At 34.6% G+C, this 16,706-nt stretch overlaps 1 pseudogene; it reads right to left on the reverse strand.

Annotated features, from left to right (window-relative positions):
• Positions 1 to 4,053: 4,053 nt before the first annotated feature.
• Positions 4,054 to 15,561, reverse strand: LOC105748865 (YEATS domain-containing protein 4-like; annotated as a pseudogene).
• Positions 15,562 to 16,706: the final 1,145 nt, after the last annotated feature.

The following is a 16,706-nucleotide window of genomic DNA, read 5'->3' on the forward strand; positions in this document are numbered from 1 at the left end:
GCAAACAATTTTCTTCTTTCTGCCTCCAGTCCTCTCATGTCCCTTGACTCTTCACATTTTCTGCTCTTTGGGGGCTATTCCTTTAGGGCCTCAAACTAACCCTGCCTCTACTCTACTCTCACACGGAGCATAACCCCTTCTTGTCACTTAGAGGAAAGGATCCAATAAACCATTTTTCCTATCAAAACAAAAATATCCCAACTACCAGTAGATTTAAATTAAAAAAAAAATCAATGAGGACAAAAGGACAAATCTGGGAAAAAAACAAAAACAAGAGCTAGTTTTGTGGAGAATGAGAACTTCCTACTGTCCTTCAAAACAATCTTCCTCTGAAGTATTTGCTTGTTTAGATATAAAACCAGCTTTATGAGAAAACAAGTGTTTTAACACTGAGATGATCCTAAGCACAGATGTTTAATTTGTTTTATTTGAGAAACCATTCCTGCCTCTCATAGTATACACAAAGAAAGGAATAAACTGACAAACACACTCGTTTATATAATCTGTTCAGTTTAAAATGATAATTAGTTAGTCCCAAGCTATGATGTACAACTCAGCAGGCAAAAGTAATTTTAAAATCATTAGACGTATACATCATGGTCAGGAGGTCAGCACACTTGAATTTCATTATGCAATAAGGAAAAGTACTTCCAGTTCCTACATCTTTGTTCTGTGCCCTTATTTAGAAGAGTAAATTAGAAAATACTGTGGGAGGAATAATCCATTTCTACAAATTACTTTCCAAAAGAAAGTAAAATTGGTGACCCAGTGATTCTGATTTTAAGTGGATACCTCAATCAACATCAATTCATTTAATGGTCCTAGAAAAGAAAAAGAAAACAGCAGGTTACCATCAAAAAGCATCTATAATAAACCCATTTAAACACTACCTTGCCTCAAATTCATATAACATCCATTGTTTTACATTTACAGGACACTCAGACAAAATGGACAGAATGATGGGGAGAATCCCTGATTTCTAGTCTCATTTGGAAGCCCTATTTTCAGCTCCAGATTATTAGGAAAATTCTGTCTTTATTTAGTTCCAGTAGAGCTTGGGTCTATACACTTTTAGGATACAGAGTTTAATCTTCCACCACTATTCCAGCAAATTCCGTGAACAGACAGTGTATAGTTTCCCCTGGGGCATTTATGAAGGCTCTTCCTTCTTGGAAAATTCCTCAGCATCTGGCTGAAGTCTCTACTGAAGTTCTCACCCTGTCCATTTATGTGAATCATGTGAAAACATTACTCTTTGACCATCTTATAGTGGAGAGTAGTATAAACTCCACTCCAAATAACTATTGTGAATAGGAAACAACTGATCAGACAGCACAAGTCTACAACTAGGCAGCAAGTAGGATGATTTCTTAGCGTAAATTGGCTGTTGCTTTTGAAACTCAGAAACTGTACAAATAGCTCTGTGATATTAACTCATGTTTTCACCTTTTCAGATAGTGCCTTTATCAGCCTGCCCCTTAAGGGAGTGAAAACTGCTGGCAAGTTATTACCCCTAAGTTCTGCCCATGGAAATCACATGGTAGGGGGTTGTGGTGCAGTATCTCTCTAGAACAAAAGTTGGACAGATCTGAGAACTCTTAAAAATTCTCATTCCTTAGTTGCTTCTAGTAATTTTTATTAATCCCCCCACCTTTTCCTCATCCATCTCTCATCTTCTCAATATTTGATGTTGTTTCATTTAAATATGGCTTTCTTCAACCTTCTTTATTTTTTTTACTACACTACTATTACTATTACTTTTTAATTTTATTTATTTTTTTATTTCAATTTTGCCATAGATTTATTTTCTGGTATTTTAACTCTCTAAGTTATACCACATTATATATACATTGCTTTTGCTACTCCTACTACTATTTATTTTAGTTTTAATTACTTTTTAATTTCTATCTCCTCACCTCACACACCTCTTATATTTTCTTTGTTTCTTGTCATTTTGTAGTTTTTCTTAAGTTTCCTTGAGTTTGAGTGCTTTTTTTGCTGATTTTTAAGAAGCATATCTAGAAAGATGGTGTTGGTTTGAGAAATTCTAATCCAACAACAAATAGTCAGGGGACCTTTCTTGACATTTAACTTTTACCACATGCACCTCAGTACCAGAAGCCACACCTGAGCTCTCATCCTCACCCTCAGAAGATCTCCCTGTCATTTAGGCTCCACCTAGAGATACAAGAAACACAAAGGTCAGCTGTCCAATGAGGGCTAATGTATAGGTAACATAATGTGATGTTTTGTGAGGGTATTATTTCTTGGAATCTCACACTGTCTAGACTTTATATAAGGAGATGTGTGTTTTATAGTATTAATGCTAATTTTACTTTTGTAATTATAGTTTTTAAAACTATGCTTAAAACTCTTCTAATTGAAGCCATGAACCACAAAGGTAAAAAAGCAGGTCTTCCTCAAAGAGGTGACTTTTTTTCTCTCTACCATCCTCCTCTGCCAGGATGGTTTTGCTGAAGTATTAAATAGAATCAGATCTCCAGAGAAGGGACCAATGTAAAGGAAACAGTCAAGATTCTAGCATCAACCAATCTCTAATATGCTTACTTCCATATGTCCAAATGGTTCCTCCAACAACTTAGGCAGGGTCCCAAGGAATTTCTCTCAGTGCTCACTTCCAATAGACCAGGGTGAAAAGGCTTCTTAAAACTGGCAACAGCTATGCCCTTGTTGGAAGAAACTCTTAGTTTTTCAAGACTTATTTTAGATAGTGTATTCCTCTCCTGAATATCAGAGCCTAAAAAGAAGGATGCTAATTTCACTTCTAGAACATAGACTTAATTTTTTGGTAACATGACAAGGCTGAGGCTAGGCTTTTTCAGTTTTCAGTCTGTTTCCCATGGGAGAGCAGGATTCTATAAATCTTTAGTCTCCAGGCCATGATGACAATTCCCTTGACTTTCCACATTTGTTTCCCTGGAATTGATGTTGAGGGTCCTTTCAAGATACCACCAAGTTTCAGTTCTCATGCCATGAAGGGTCTTGGGCCATTAATATCCAACTTGGCTTATTGATTTCTTACACTAACTCTACAAATTTCATTGCTTTAATAGCCAACTGCTTTTGTTAATTTCTGCCAAAGTGAAGGGCTACATGACAACTGTTCTAAAAACAAAGTTATCACTCTAAATAGAAGCCTCTCATCATATAACTGAGTGGCAGTTGAGAAACTTACTGGTAAATTAAACAAGTCACCTAAGTATATATTTTGCAAACAGGTGATTTTTAAGGATGTTCCAAGTAATGTTCAAGATAATATATTTATTCTAGTAGCACACAAGTGTGAGTTTTATTTTAACAACTGCTGTAACAGTTTGATAATAATAGCACTCTATAGAATTTATATATATATAAGTATACAAATATTTTGTGTTTATATTAACAAACCACTCTCCAAAGTTGTAAAAATGTATGTTATTGTCAGCAGGGTCTCAGAGTTCGTTACCAAAATACATTCTTATCAACATTCTGTACTGTCCAATTGTTCCTTTTTTTTTTTTTTCTTAATGTGATGGGGATGAAATGGTATCTCAGTGTATTTTTTTTTCTGTAAACTACACTTATTGAAGGCTTATTGAACACTGGGCACATCAGATACAAAAGATATGGGATAGGGGCAGGTAAGAACTTAAGAAATTAAATATGCACATTAATGTTACCACTAATTCTAACTACTAGGGAAGTACAAAATTTTTACAAGTTATACTTTATAGTGAAATTTTGATGCCTGTCAAAAGGATAAGCTACACATACAATGCAATAGAAGTGTTTTAAAATTGTGCTTAATATCATAGAACTACCCCAAAATGCATTGATTAAGTGCCTATACAGCATTCATTCTTTTTATACACATACATTTCACCTTAAAGATTGCTTGTAAAGTACAAATACTTTGACTTCATTGCTGAGAAATCTATGGTAAACAACTATATATGCAGTTTTTCTAAGAAACATCACAGCATTTGTAGTCCATCTCTCTAACTTCTATCTTATTTTTAGTTTCCCTTATTATTGAGTTCTCTTCAGAACTGTTTATATTACTTTTGTCGGATCATCTTCTTCAAGTTTCTTGATTTCATTTTTTAAACAATTTATAGTGTCACAACTTGCTTTTAATCTTTCTTTAAGCTCTGCAATTTCAAAGCTTGTTTGTTTGTTTTTTAACATCTTTATTGGAGTATAATTGCTTTAAAATTGTGTGTTAGTTTCTGCTGTATAACAAAGTGAATCAGTTATATGTATACATATATCGCCATGTCCCCTCCCTCTTGCGTGTCCCTCCCACCTTCCCTATCCCACCCCTCTAGGTGGTCACAAAGCACCAAGCTGATCTCTATGTGCTATGCAGCTGCTTCTCACTATCTATTTTATACTTGGTAGTGTATATATGTCAATGCTACTATCTCACTTTGTCTCAGTTAAAGCTTGTTTTCTTTTTCTTTTTTTTTTCCCTCAGCTTCTAATTTTTCTCTGGTTTTCACTTCAAGTTCTGCAAATTCTGTTTCATGCTTATAGGCTCCTAAAGTAAGCTGACAAGATGTTAATAATTGGTGCATTATTGCTGTTGGGTCTTGAAATATCATTTCATCATAGAACTCTGAAACCACTGACTTTTTTCCCAGCATTGCTTTGGTGTTTGATTGAAATAGCTTTAATAAATATTACAAGATTAAGGTCTTTCATTAGGATCAATGAAAAATATTTTGATGATTATTTCAAATTCACCCTATCTTGTTTCAGTAATTTCATATGGAGGCTTAGTAACAACTCTAAAAGGACTGCCATAACTTTCATGTAATTTAAAATGGATTTTCTTCACATATGCTGAAATATCCTCATTTCTATTGAATATATGATTTTATATATACTGTCCACTGATGGGTGTGAACATCCTCTTCTATTTTCTTTCCAAAATATTGAGCAACATTACCATAAACTATTGGTTTAATGATAGTAACCTCCTTCACTCTCCTGCCAGAGTCAAGCCCAAATTCGGCCCTTCTCTTGAACAAATTGTCCTACTGAAAAGCCTCCACTGCTAAGGAGAGACCAGGGCCAGCAGGCTCACAGCATCCCTCAAAGGCCCTGCTCCTCCCACACAGGCCCAGGAGGAGGGTTTCTGGTTAAAGGAGAATAAGCCAGCAGGACTCAGGACACTGAGGAACAACCAAATCCTCAACATGGGCAGCATTCCTCATTATAGTTTTATTTTATATTTTTCTCTATTCTTATGAGATTGAACAACTTCATATGCTTAGTAAAAATTACATTTTATTCTTCTGTGAATTGCTTATTCATAGCCTATATCTACTTTCTATTGTGTTGCATTTCCTTTTCCTACTGATTCATGTGGGAGGTCATACATTTTTTCCCCAAAATTAATTCCTTGTTTGTTTTATGAAGCAAATATATTTACATAGGTTGTTACTTATCTTTTAATTTTTAGTGTTCTTGGATTCCTTTGTTATGAAGTGTTTGAAGTTTATACAAAAATAAGTCTTATTTTGTGTATGATTATTTTCTTTTGAGTCTGAGTTAAGAGATCTTTTACTACCTGAGATCTTAAAGTCAATCTCTTATAATTTCTACTAAACGTTACAAAGTTTTGCTTCTTGAGTCTTTAACCCAATTGATATTTATTTTGTATTTGATTCAATACAGGAATAAAATGCTATTTTGCTTTTTTCTTCCAAATAGAAAGCCAACTGTCTCAAGCAGAAACAAGAATAACTACAATCCTGCAGCCTGTGGAACAAAAACTGCACTCACAGAAAGACAGACAAGATGAAAAGGCAGAGGTCTATGTACCAGACAAAGGAACAAGATAAAACCCCAGAAAAACAATGAAAAGAAGTGGAGATAGGCAATCTTCCAGAAAAATAATTCAGAATAATGATAACAAAGATGATCCAGGACCTCAGAAAAGCAAAGATTAAGAAGATGCAAGAAATGTTTAACAAAGACCTAGAAGAATTAAAGAACAAACACCTAGAAGAATTAATGAACAAACAAACAGATGTGAACAATACAAAAACTGAAATGAAAAATACACTAGAAAGAATCAATAGCAGAATAACTGAGGCAGAAGAAGGGATAAGTGTCCTGGAAGACAGAATGGTGGAATTCACTGCCACAGAAAAGAATAAAGAAAAAAGAATGAAAAGAAATAAAGACAGCCTGAGACTGCTGGGACAACATTAAACACAACAACATATGCATTATAGGGGTCCCAGAAGGAGAAGAGAGAGAGAAGGGACCCAAGAAAATATTTGAAGAGATTATAGTCAAAAACTTCCCTAACATGGGAAAGGAAATAGCCACCCAAGTCCAGGAAGTGCAGAGAATCCCAGGCAGGATACACCCAAGGAGAAACACATGAAGACATATAGTAATGAAACTGACAAAAATTAAAGACAAAGAAAAATGATTGAAAGCAACCAGGGCAAAATGACAAATAACATACAAGGAAACTCCCATAATGTTAACACCTGATTCCTCAGCAGAAACTACAAGCCAGAAGGGAGTGGAATGACATAACTACAGTGATGAAAGGGAAGAAACTACAACCAAGATTACCCTACCCAGCAAGGATCTCATTAAGTTTTGATGGATAAATCAAAAGCTTTACAGACAAGCAAAAGCTAAGAGAATTCAGCACCATCAAACCAGCTCTACAAAAATGCTAAAGGAATTTCTTTAAGTGGGAAACACAAGAGAAGAAAAGTACCAACAAAACAAATGCATACCAATTAAGAAAATGGTAATAGGAGCATACATATCAATAATTACCTTAAAGGTGAATGGATTAAATGCTCCAACCAAAAGAAACAGGCTTGCTGAATGGATACATAAACAAGATCCATATATATGCTGTCTATAAGAGACCCACTTCATATGTAGGGACACATACAGACTGAAAGTGAGGGGATGGAAAAAGATATTCCATGCAAATGGAAATCAAAAGAAAGCTGGAGTAGCAAGACTCATATCTGATAATATAGACTTTAAAATAAAGAAAGTTACAGGAGACAAGAAAGGACACTACATAATGATCAAGGGATCAATCCAAGCAGAAGATATAAAAATTATAAATATATATGCACCCAACATAGGAACAATACTTAAGGCAACTGCTAACAGCTATAAAGGAGGAAATCAACAGTAACACAATAATAGTGGGGGACTTTAACACCTCACTTACACCAATGGACAGATCATCCCAATAGAATATTAATAAAGAAACACAAGCTATAAATGACACAGTAGACCATATAGATTTAATTGATAATTATAGGACATTCCATCCCAAAACAGCAGATCACACTTTCTTCTCAGTGTGCATGGAACATTCTCCATGATAGATCACATCTTGGCTCACAAATCAAGCCTCAGTAAATTTAAGAAAACTGAAATCATATCAAGCATCTTTTCTTACCACACTATGAGATTAGAAATCAATTATGGGGAAAAAAACCATAAAACACATGGAGGCTAAACATTACATTACTAAATAACCAAGAGATCACTGAAGAAATCAAAGAGGAAATCAAAATATACTTACAGACAAATTACAATGAAAACATGATGATCCAAAACCTATGGGATGAAGCAAAAGAAGTTCAGACAGGGAAATTTATAGCAATACAAGCCTACCTCCAGAAACAAGAAAAAGTTCAAATAAAAAAGTATAACCTTACTACTAAAGGAACTAGAGAAAGAAGAAAAAGAAAAACCCAAATTTAGTAGAAGGAAATAAATCATAAAGATCAGAGCAGAAATAAATGAAATAGAAACAAACAATACAATACCAAAGATCAATGAAACTAAAAGCTGGTTCTCTGAGAGGATAAACAAAATTGATAAACAATTAGCCAGGGCTTCCCTGGTGGTACAGTGGTTGAGAGTCCACCTGCCGATGCAGGGGACACAGATTCGTGCCCCGGTCCGGAAAGATCCCACATGCCACGGAGCAGCTGGGCCTGTGTGCCATGGCTGCTGAGCCTGCACGTCCAGAGCCTGTGCTCCGCAACGGGAGAGGCCACCACAGTGAGAGGCCTGCTACTGCAAAAAAAAAAAAAAAATTAGCCAGACTCATCAAGAAAAAGAGGGAGAGGACTCAAATCAATAAAATTAGAAATGAAAAAGGAGTAGTTACAACAGACACTGAAATTCAAAGCATCCTAAGAGACTACTACAAGCAACTCTATGCCAGTAAAATGGGCAACCTGGAAGAAATGGACAAATGTCCAAGGGTGAACCAGGAAAAAAGAGGAAATATGAACAGAGAAATCACAAGTAATGAAATTGAAAGTGTGATTAAAAATCTTCCAACAAACAAAAATCCAGGACCAGATGGCTTCACAGGTGAATTCTATCAAACATTTAGAGAAGAGCTAATACCCATCCTTCTCAAACTCTTCCAAAAATTTGTAGAAGAAACACTCCCAAACTCATTCTATGAGGTCAACATCACCCTGATACCAAAACCAAACAAAGATACCACAAAAAAAGAAAACTACAGACCAATATCACCGATGAATATAGATGCAAAAATCCTCAAAAAAATACTAGCAAACAAAATCAAACAACACATTAAAAGTATCATACACCATGATCAAGTAAGATTTATGCCGGGGATGCAAGGATTATTCAATATATACAAATCAATCAATGTGATACACCATATTAACAAATTGAAGAACAAAACCATATGATCATCTCAATAGATGCAGAAAAAGCTTTTGACAAAATTCAACACCAATTTATTATAAAAACTCTCCAGAAAGTGGGCATAGAGGGAACCTACCTCAACATAATAAGGACCATATATGACAAACCCACAGCAAACATCATTCTCAATGGTGAAAAATTGAAAACATTTCCTCTAAGATCAGGAACATGACAAGAATGTCCATTCTTGCCAATATTACTCAGCATAGCAGTGGAAGTCCTAGCCATGGCAATCAGAGAAGAAAAAGAAATAAAATGAATACAAATTGGAAAAGAAGTAAAACTGTTAATGTTTGCAGGTGACATGATACTATACATAGCAATCCTAAACATGCCACAAGAAAACTACTCAAGCTAATCAATTAATTGGGTAAAGTTGCAGGATACAAAATTCATGCACAGAAATCTCTAGCATTCCTATACACTAATGGTCAAAAAACTGAAAGAGAAATTAAGGAAACACTCCTATTTACCACTGCAACAAAAAGAATAAAATACCTAGGAATAAGCCTACCTAGGGAGACAAAAGACCTGTATGCAGAAAACTATAAGACACTGATGAAAGAAATTAAAAATGATACCAACAGATGGAGAGACCTACCATGTTCTTGGATTGGAAGAACGAATATTGTGAAAATGACTATACTACCCAAAGCAATTTACAGATTCAATGCAATCCCTATCAAATTATGAATGGCATTTTTTACAGAACTAGAACAAAATATCTTAAAATTTTTGTGGAGACACTAAAGACCCCGAATAGCCAAAGCAGTCTTGAGGGAAAAAAAACGGAGCTGGAGGAATCAGACTCCCTGACTTCAGACAACACTACAAAGCTACAGTAATCAAGACAGTATGGTACTGATACAAAAACAGATATATAGATCAATGGAACAGGATAGAAAGCCAAGAGACAAACCCATGCACCTATGGTCAACTAATTTATGACAAAGGAGACAAGGATATACAATGGAGAAAAGACAACCTCTTCAATAAGTGGTGCTGGGAAAACTGGATAGCTAAATATAAAAGAATGAAATTAGAGCACTCCCTCACACCATACACAAAAATAAACTCAAAATGCATTAGAGCCCTAAATGTAAGACCGGACGCTATAAAATTCTTAGAGGAAAACATAGGAAGAATACTCTTTGACATAAATCACAGCAAGATCTTTTTTTGATCCACCTCCTAGAATAATGGAAATAAAAAAAAATAAACAAATGGGACCTAATGAAACTTAAAAGCTTTTGCAAAGCAAAGGAAACTACAAACAAAACAAAAAGAAAACCCACACAACTGGAGAAAATATTTGCAAATGAATCAACGGACAAAGGATTAATCTCCAAAATATATACACAGCTCATGCAGCTCAATATTAAAAAAAAAAAAAAACCCAATCCAAAAATGGGAGGAAGACCTATATAGACATTTCTCCAAAGAAGACATACAGATAGCCAAGAAGCACATGAAAAGCTGCTCAACATTACTAATTATTAGAGAAATGCAAATCAAAACTACAATGAGGTATCACCTCACACCAGTTAGAATGGGCATCATCAAAAAATCTACAAAGAAAGAGAAAAGGGAACCCTCTTGCACTGTTGGTGGAAATGGAAATTGGTACAGCCACTATGGAGAACAGTATGGAGGTTATTAAAGAACAAAAAATAGAATTGCCATATGACCTAGCAATCCCACCACTGGGCATATACCCATGGTTTTTGAGAAAACCATAATTCAAAAAGACACATGAACCCCAATGCTCATTGCAGCACTATTTACAGTAGCCAGATCATTGAAGCAAACTAAATGCCCATTGACAGACAAATGGGTAAAGACATGTGGTACATATATACAATGGAATATTACTTAGCCATAAAAAAAAAGAAATTGGGTCATTTGTAGAGACATGGATGGACCTAGAGACTATCATGCAGAGTGAAGTAAGTCAGAAAGAGAAAAACAAATATTGTATATTAACGCATATAGGTGTAACCTAGAAGAATGCTACAGATGAACCAGTCTGCAGGGCAGAAATTGAGACACAGATGTAGAGAACAAACATGGACACAAGTGGGGAAAGTGGAGGTGGGGTGGTGGTGGTGTGATGAATTGGGAGATTGGGATTGACATATATACACTAATATGTATAAAATGGATAACTAATAAGAACCTGTTGTATATAAAAAAAGAAAGGCAATTTTCTCAAACACAGTTTGTTAAAGCATTCTTATTTTACCCCCAAATTTCTACTACATCTTCTAAAGTATAACATTGTCCATACAATTGTCAGTGTCTCTTCTGATCATCCTTGCACCAACATTATTCTGTTCTAATTACTGTGGAAAGATAGCATTATACTGAACCTTGAACTCACTAGGGCAAGTCTTCTCTCTTTGATTTTTGTTTGCTTTAAGATTTGCATGCTTGGGGCTTCCCTGGTGGCACAGTGGTTGAGAATCTGCCTGCCAATGCAGGGGACACGGGCTCGAGCCCTGGCGTGGGAAGATCCCACATGCCGCAGAGCAACGAGGCCCATGAGCCACAACTACTGAGCCTGAGCATCTGGAGCCTGTGCTCCACAACAAGAGAGGCCACAACAGTGAGAGGCCCGTGCACCACGATGAAGAGAGGCCCCCACTTGCTGCAACTACTGAAAGCCCTCTCACAGTAACGAAGACCCAACACAGCCAAAAATAAATAAATAAATAAATAAATAAATATAAATAAGATTTGCATGCTTGGACATTTTCATGTGAATTTGGAGAACTGACACATTTTAAATAACCCAGTAACTATCATAATCATTATTCTCTTGTAAGTTTTCAAAAATATATTGTAATTTTCTCTTTTAAATACCTATAGTTTTGTTGTATTTGTTCCTGAGTATATCAGGAATAGTATATAGTTTATAGTTTATTTTGCTAACATGAATTTATTTTTTCATATTTTATTTTTATAATTTTTATTAGTATGTGTAAAAAATAGTAAAAATACTATTGATATTTGATAATGTATATTATATCCAAAAAATTTGCTGAGTTCTACTAATTCTTTTTTTTTTGCGGTACGTGGGCCTCTCACTGTTGTGGCCTTTCCCACTGCAGAGCACAGGCTCCAGACACACAGGCTCAGTGGCCATGGCCCACGGGCCCAGCCGCCCTGTGGCACGTGGTATCCTCCCGGACTGGGACACAAACCCGCGTCCCCTGCATCGGCAGGCAGACTCTCAACCACTGCGCCACCAGGGAAGCCCCGTTTCTACTAATTCTTTTATTCCTTCTCAAAAATCTTAGTATGTTCTATATAGATAATCATAATGATATTTATAAATAGCATATTTATTCCAACTGTGAAATGTCTTTTCAATCTTGATACTGCCTGGACTTCCTGTATAATATTAAATTGTTGGGGTGATAATTCTTTCACACATTCTTGCTTTTTTATTGAAATGTAATTGACTTAAAATATTATATTACTTTCAGGTGTACAACATAGTTATTCAATATTTTTATGCATTACAAAATGACCAACATGACAATCTAGTTAACATTTGTCCCTATACAAAGTTATCACAATATTATTGGCTATACTCCCTGTGCTGTACATTACATCCTTGTGTTTCATTTATTTTATACCAGGACCTCTTAATCTTCCTCACTTATTTATTTCTGGGCTCTCTACTCTGTTCCCTTGATATATATATATATATATATATATATATATATATATGTCACAACTTTTTTATCCACTCATCTATGGGCACAGGTTGCTTCCATTTCTTGTCTATTATATATAATGCTGCAAAAAACATTGGAATACATGCATTATTTATAATTAGAGTTTCTGTTTTCTTCAGGTAAACACCCAAAAGATAAATTACTAGATCATATGGCAGTTCTCTTTTTAATTTTTGAGGAACATTCCATACTGTTTTCCAAAGAGTCTGCACCAATTTACAATCCCACCAACAGCACTCAAAGATTCCCTTTGCTCCACATCCTCACCAAAACTTCTTACTTTTATCTTTTTGATGTAGCCATTCTGACATGTACCATGTGGTATCTCATTGTGTGTGTGTGTGTGTGTGTGTGTTTTAATTGGGGTATAGTTGCTTTATAATGTTGTGTTAGTTTCTGCTGTACAGTGAAGTGAATCAGCTATATGTATACATATATCCCATCTGTTTTGAATTTCCTTCCCTTTTAGGTTACCACAGAGCATTAAATAGAGTTCCCTGTGATATACAGCAGGTTCTCATTAATTATCAGTTTTATACTTATTAGTGTATATATGTCAATCCCAGTCTCCTAATTCATCCCACCCCCCCTTTCCCCCCTTGGTGTTCGTATGTTTGTCCTCTGCTTCTGTTTATTTCTGCCTTGCAAACAGTTTCATCTGTACCATTTTTCTAGATTCCACATATATGTGTTCATAAGCAATATTTGTTTTTCTCTTTCTGACTTACTTCACTGTCTGACAGTCTCTAGGTCCATCCACATCTCTACAAATGACCCAATTTCATTCCTTTTTATGGTTGTGTAATATTCCACTGTATATACCACATCTTCTTTATCCATCCATCAATGGACATTTAGGTTGCTTCCATGACCTGACTATTATAAATAGTATTGCAATGAACATTGGGGTGTATGTGCCTTTTTGAATTATAGTTTTCTCAGTAGTGGGATTGCTGGGAAAAAAAAAACTAACTAAAAATAGAATTATCATTGTAGTTTCGATTTGCATTTTCCTGATGATTATTGATGCTGAGAATATTTTCATGTGTCTGTTGGCCATCTGTATGTCTTTCTTGAGAAAATGTCTACTTAGATCCTATGCCTATTTTTATCAGGTTGTTTTTTTGATGTTGAGTTGTATGAGTTCTTTGTATATTTTGGATATTAACCCCTTATCAGATATATTGCTTGCAAAAATATTTACCCATTAGCAAGCTATCTTCTTGTTTTGTCCATAGTTTTCTTCACTGTGGAAAAGTTTTTAGTTTGATGTAGTATCATTTGTTTATTTTTGCTTTTGTTTTCCTTGTCTGAGGAGATAGATCCAAAAGAATATTGCTAAGACCAATGTCAAAAATCATTCTGCCTATGTTTTCTTCTAGGAGTTTTATGGTTTCAGGTCCTACATTTAAGTTTTAAATACATTTTGGTTTTATTTTTTGTATATGTTGTGAGACAGTAGTCCAGTTTGATTCTTTTGCATGTAGCTGTCCTGTTTGCCCAATACCATTTATTGCAGAAGTTCTGTTTATTCTTGCCTCCTTTGTCATAGATTAATTGACCATATAAGCATGAGTTTATTTCTGGGCTCTCTACTCTGTTCCCTTGATCTATGTGTCTGTGTTTGTGCCAGTTCCATATTGTTTTGATTACTGTAGCTTTGTAGTATAGCCCAAAAACAGGGAGCAAGATACCTTCAGCTTTGTTCTTTTTTTTTTCTTAAGATTGTTTTGGCTATTCAGGGTCTTTTTTCTTTCCACTTAAGTTTTAGAATTATCTGTTCCAGCTCTGTGTAAAATGTCATTGGTATTTTGATAGAGATTGCACTGAATCTGTAAATTTCCCTGGGGAATATGGTTATTTTAACAATATTAATTCTATCAATCCATGAGCACCATATATTTTTTCAACTGTTTTTGTCATCTTCAATTTCTTTCATCAATGTCTTATAGTTTCCCAAGTACAGGTCTTTTACCTCCTTGGTTAGATTTCTTCCCACGTACTTTATTCTTTTAGATGCAATTGTAAATGGTATTGCTTTCTTAATTTTACTTTCTAATAGTTTGTTATTAGTGTATAGAAATGCAACATATTTCTGTATATTAATTTTGTATCCTGCAACCTTACTGAATGTATTTATTAGTTCTAATAGCCTTTTTGGTAGCATCTTAAGAATTTGCTATATATAGTATCATATCATCTGCAAACAATGACAGTTTTACTTTTTCCTTTCCTTTACTTCTTCCCTCTTCCTTTCCAAGAATTTGCTATATATAGTATCGTATCATCTGCAAACAATGACAGTTTTACATCTTCCTTTCCAATTCCAATGGAATTCCTTTTATTTCTTTTTCATGTCTGATTGTTGTGTCTAGAACTTCCAATGATATGTAAAAAAGTAGTGAGAGTGGGCATCCTTGTGTTGTTCCTGATCTTTGAGGAAATGCTTTTAGCTTTTCATTGTTGAGCATGATATTGGCCACATATGGCCTTTATTATGCTGAGGTATGTTCCCTTTGTAACCACTTTGTGGAGAGTTTTTATCATAAATGGATGTTGAATTTCATCTACAGCTTTTTCTGAATCTATTGAGATTTTTACTCTTCAACTTGTTAATGTGGTGTATCATATTGATTGACTTACAGATACTGAGGTCTCTGGTATCTATGACATAAATCTCACTTGATCATGGTGTATGATTCTTTTCACATAGTGTGTTGAATTTGGTTTACTAATATCTTGTTGAGGGTTTTTGTATCTATTTTCATCAGTGATATTGGCCTGTAATTTTCTTTTTTGTGGTGTCTTTGACTGGTTTTTGTGTCAGGGTGTTGTTGTCCTTGGAGAATCAGCTTGGAAGTATTCCTTTCTCTTCAGTTTTTTGGAATAATTTGAGAAGCATAGATGTTAACTCTTCTTTAAATGTTTGGTAGAATTCACCTGTGAAGGCTTGTGGTCTTGGATTTGTCTGTTGGGATGTATTTATTACTGGTTCAATTTCAATACTGGTAAACTGTTTGGTCATATTTCCTATTTCTTCCTGATTCAGTCTTGGAAGATTGTACATTTTAGGAATCTATCCATTTCTTGTGGGTTGTCAATTTATTGCTTATAAATATCTTATGATCCTTTGTAATTCCATGGTGTCAGTTATAACTTTTCTTTCATTTCTGATTTTATTGATTTGGGGCATCTCTCTTTTTCTTTTCTTTTCTTTTTTTTTTTTCATAATAAGTCTGGCTAAGTGTTTGTTAATTTTCTTTATAATGTTGTCAAAGAACCAGCTCTTAGTTTCACTGATCTTTTCTATTATTTTTTCAATCTCTTTGTCATTTATTTCTGCTCTGCTCTTTATGATTTATTTCCTTATACAAACATTGTTCTTCTATTTTTAGTTCCTTTAGGTGTGAAGTTTGGTTGTTTATTTGCAATTTTCCTTGTTTCTGGAGGTAGGCTTTTATTACTATAATCTTCCCTCTTAGAACTTCTTTAGCTGGTTCCCATATATTTTGGATCATTGTGTTTATGTTTTCATTTGTCTCCAGGTATTTTTTTTTGTAATTTCCTCTTTGATTTCTTCACTGATCCATTAGATGTTTAGTAGTGTACTGTTTAGCCTCCATGGGTTCTTTGCAAGTTTTTACTTTACTTGACTTGTAGTCTCATAGCAGTGTGTCAGAAAAGATGCTTGATATGAATTCAATCTTCTTAAATTTATTGAGATATTTTGTGGACTAGCATGTAATTTATCCTGGAGAATGTTCCATGTACACTTGAAAAGAATTTTTATTCTGCTTCTTTCAGATGGAATGCTCTCTCTCTCTCTCTCTCTCTATCTATCTATCTATCTATCTATATATATATATCCCATCTGGTCTAATGTGTGATTTAAATCCAATGTTTCCTTGTTTGCTTATTGATATTTTTGTCTGGATAATCTTTCCATTCATATAAGTAAGTTGTTAAAGTCCCCTACTATTAAAATATTACTGTCAATTTCTCCATTTATGCCTGTTAATATACCCTGTATGCATTAGGTGCTCCTATGATGAATGCATATATATTTACAAATGTTATATCTTCTTGTTGGATTCCTCTGTTTATCATTATGTAATGTCCTTCTCTTTCTCTTGTTATAGTCTTTGTTTTAAAGTCTATTTCATCTGATATAAGTATTGATACCCCAGCTTTATTTGCATTTGCATTTGCATA

The sequence above is a fragment of the Orcinus orca genome, chromosome 15, assembly GCF_937001465.1.
Source record: "Orcinus orca chromosome 15, mOrcOrc1.1, whole genome shotgun sequence".
NCBI lineage: Eukaryota > Metazoa > Chordata > Mammalia > Artiodactyla > Delphinidae > Orcinus > Orcinus orca.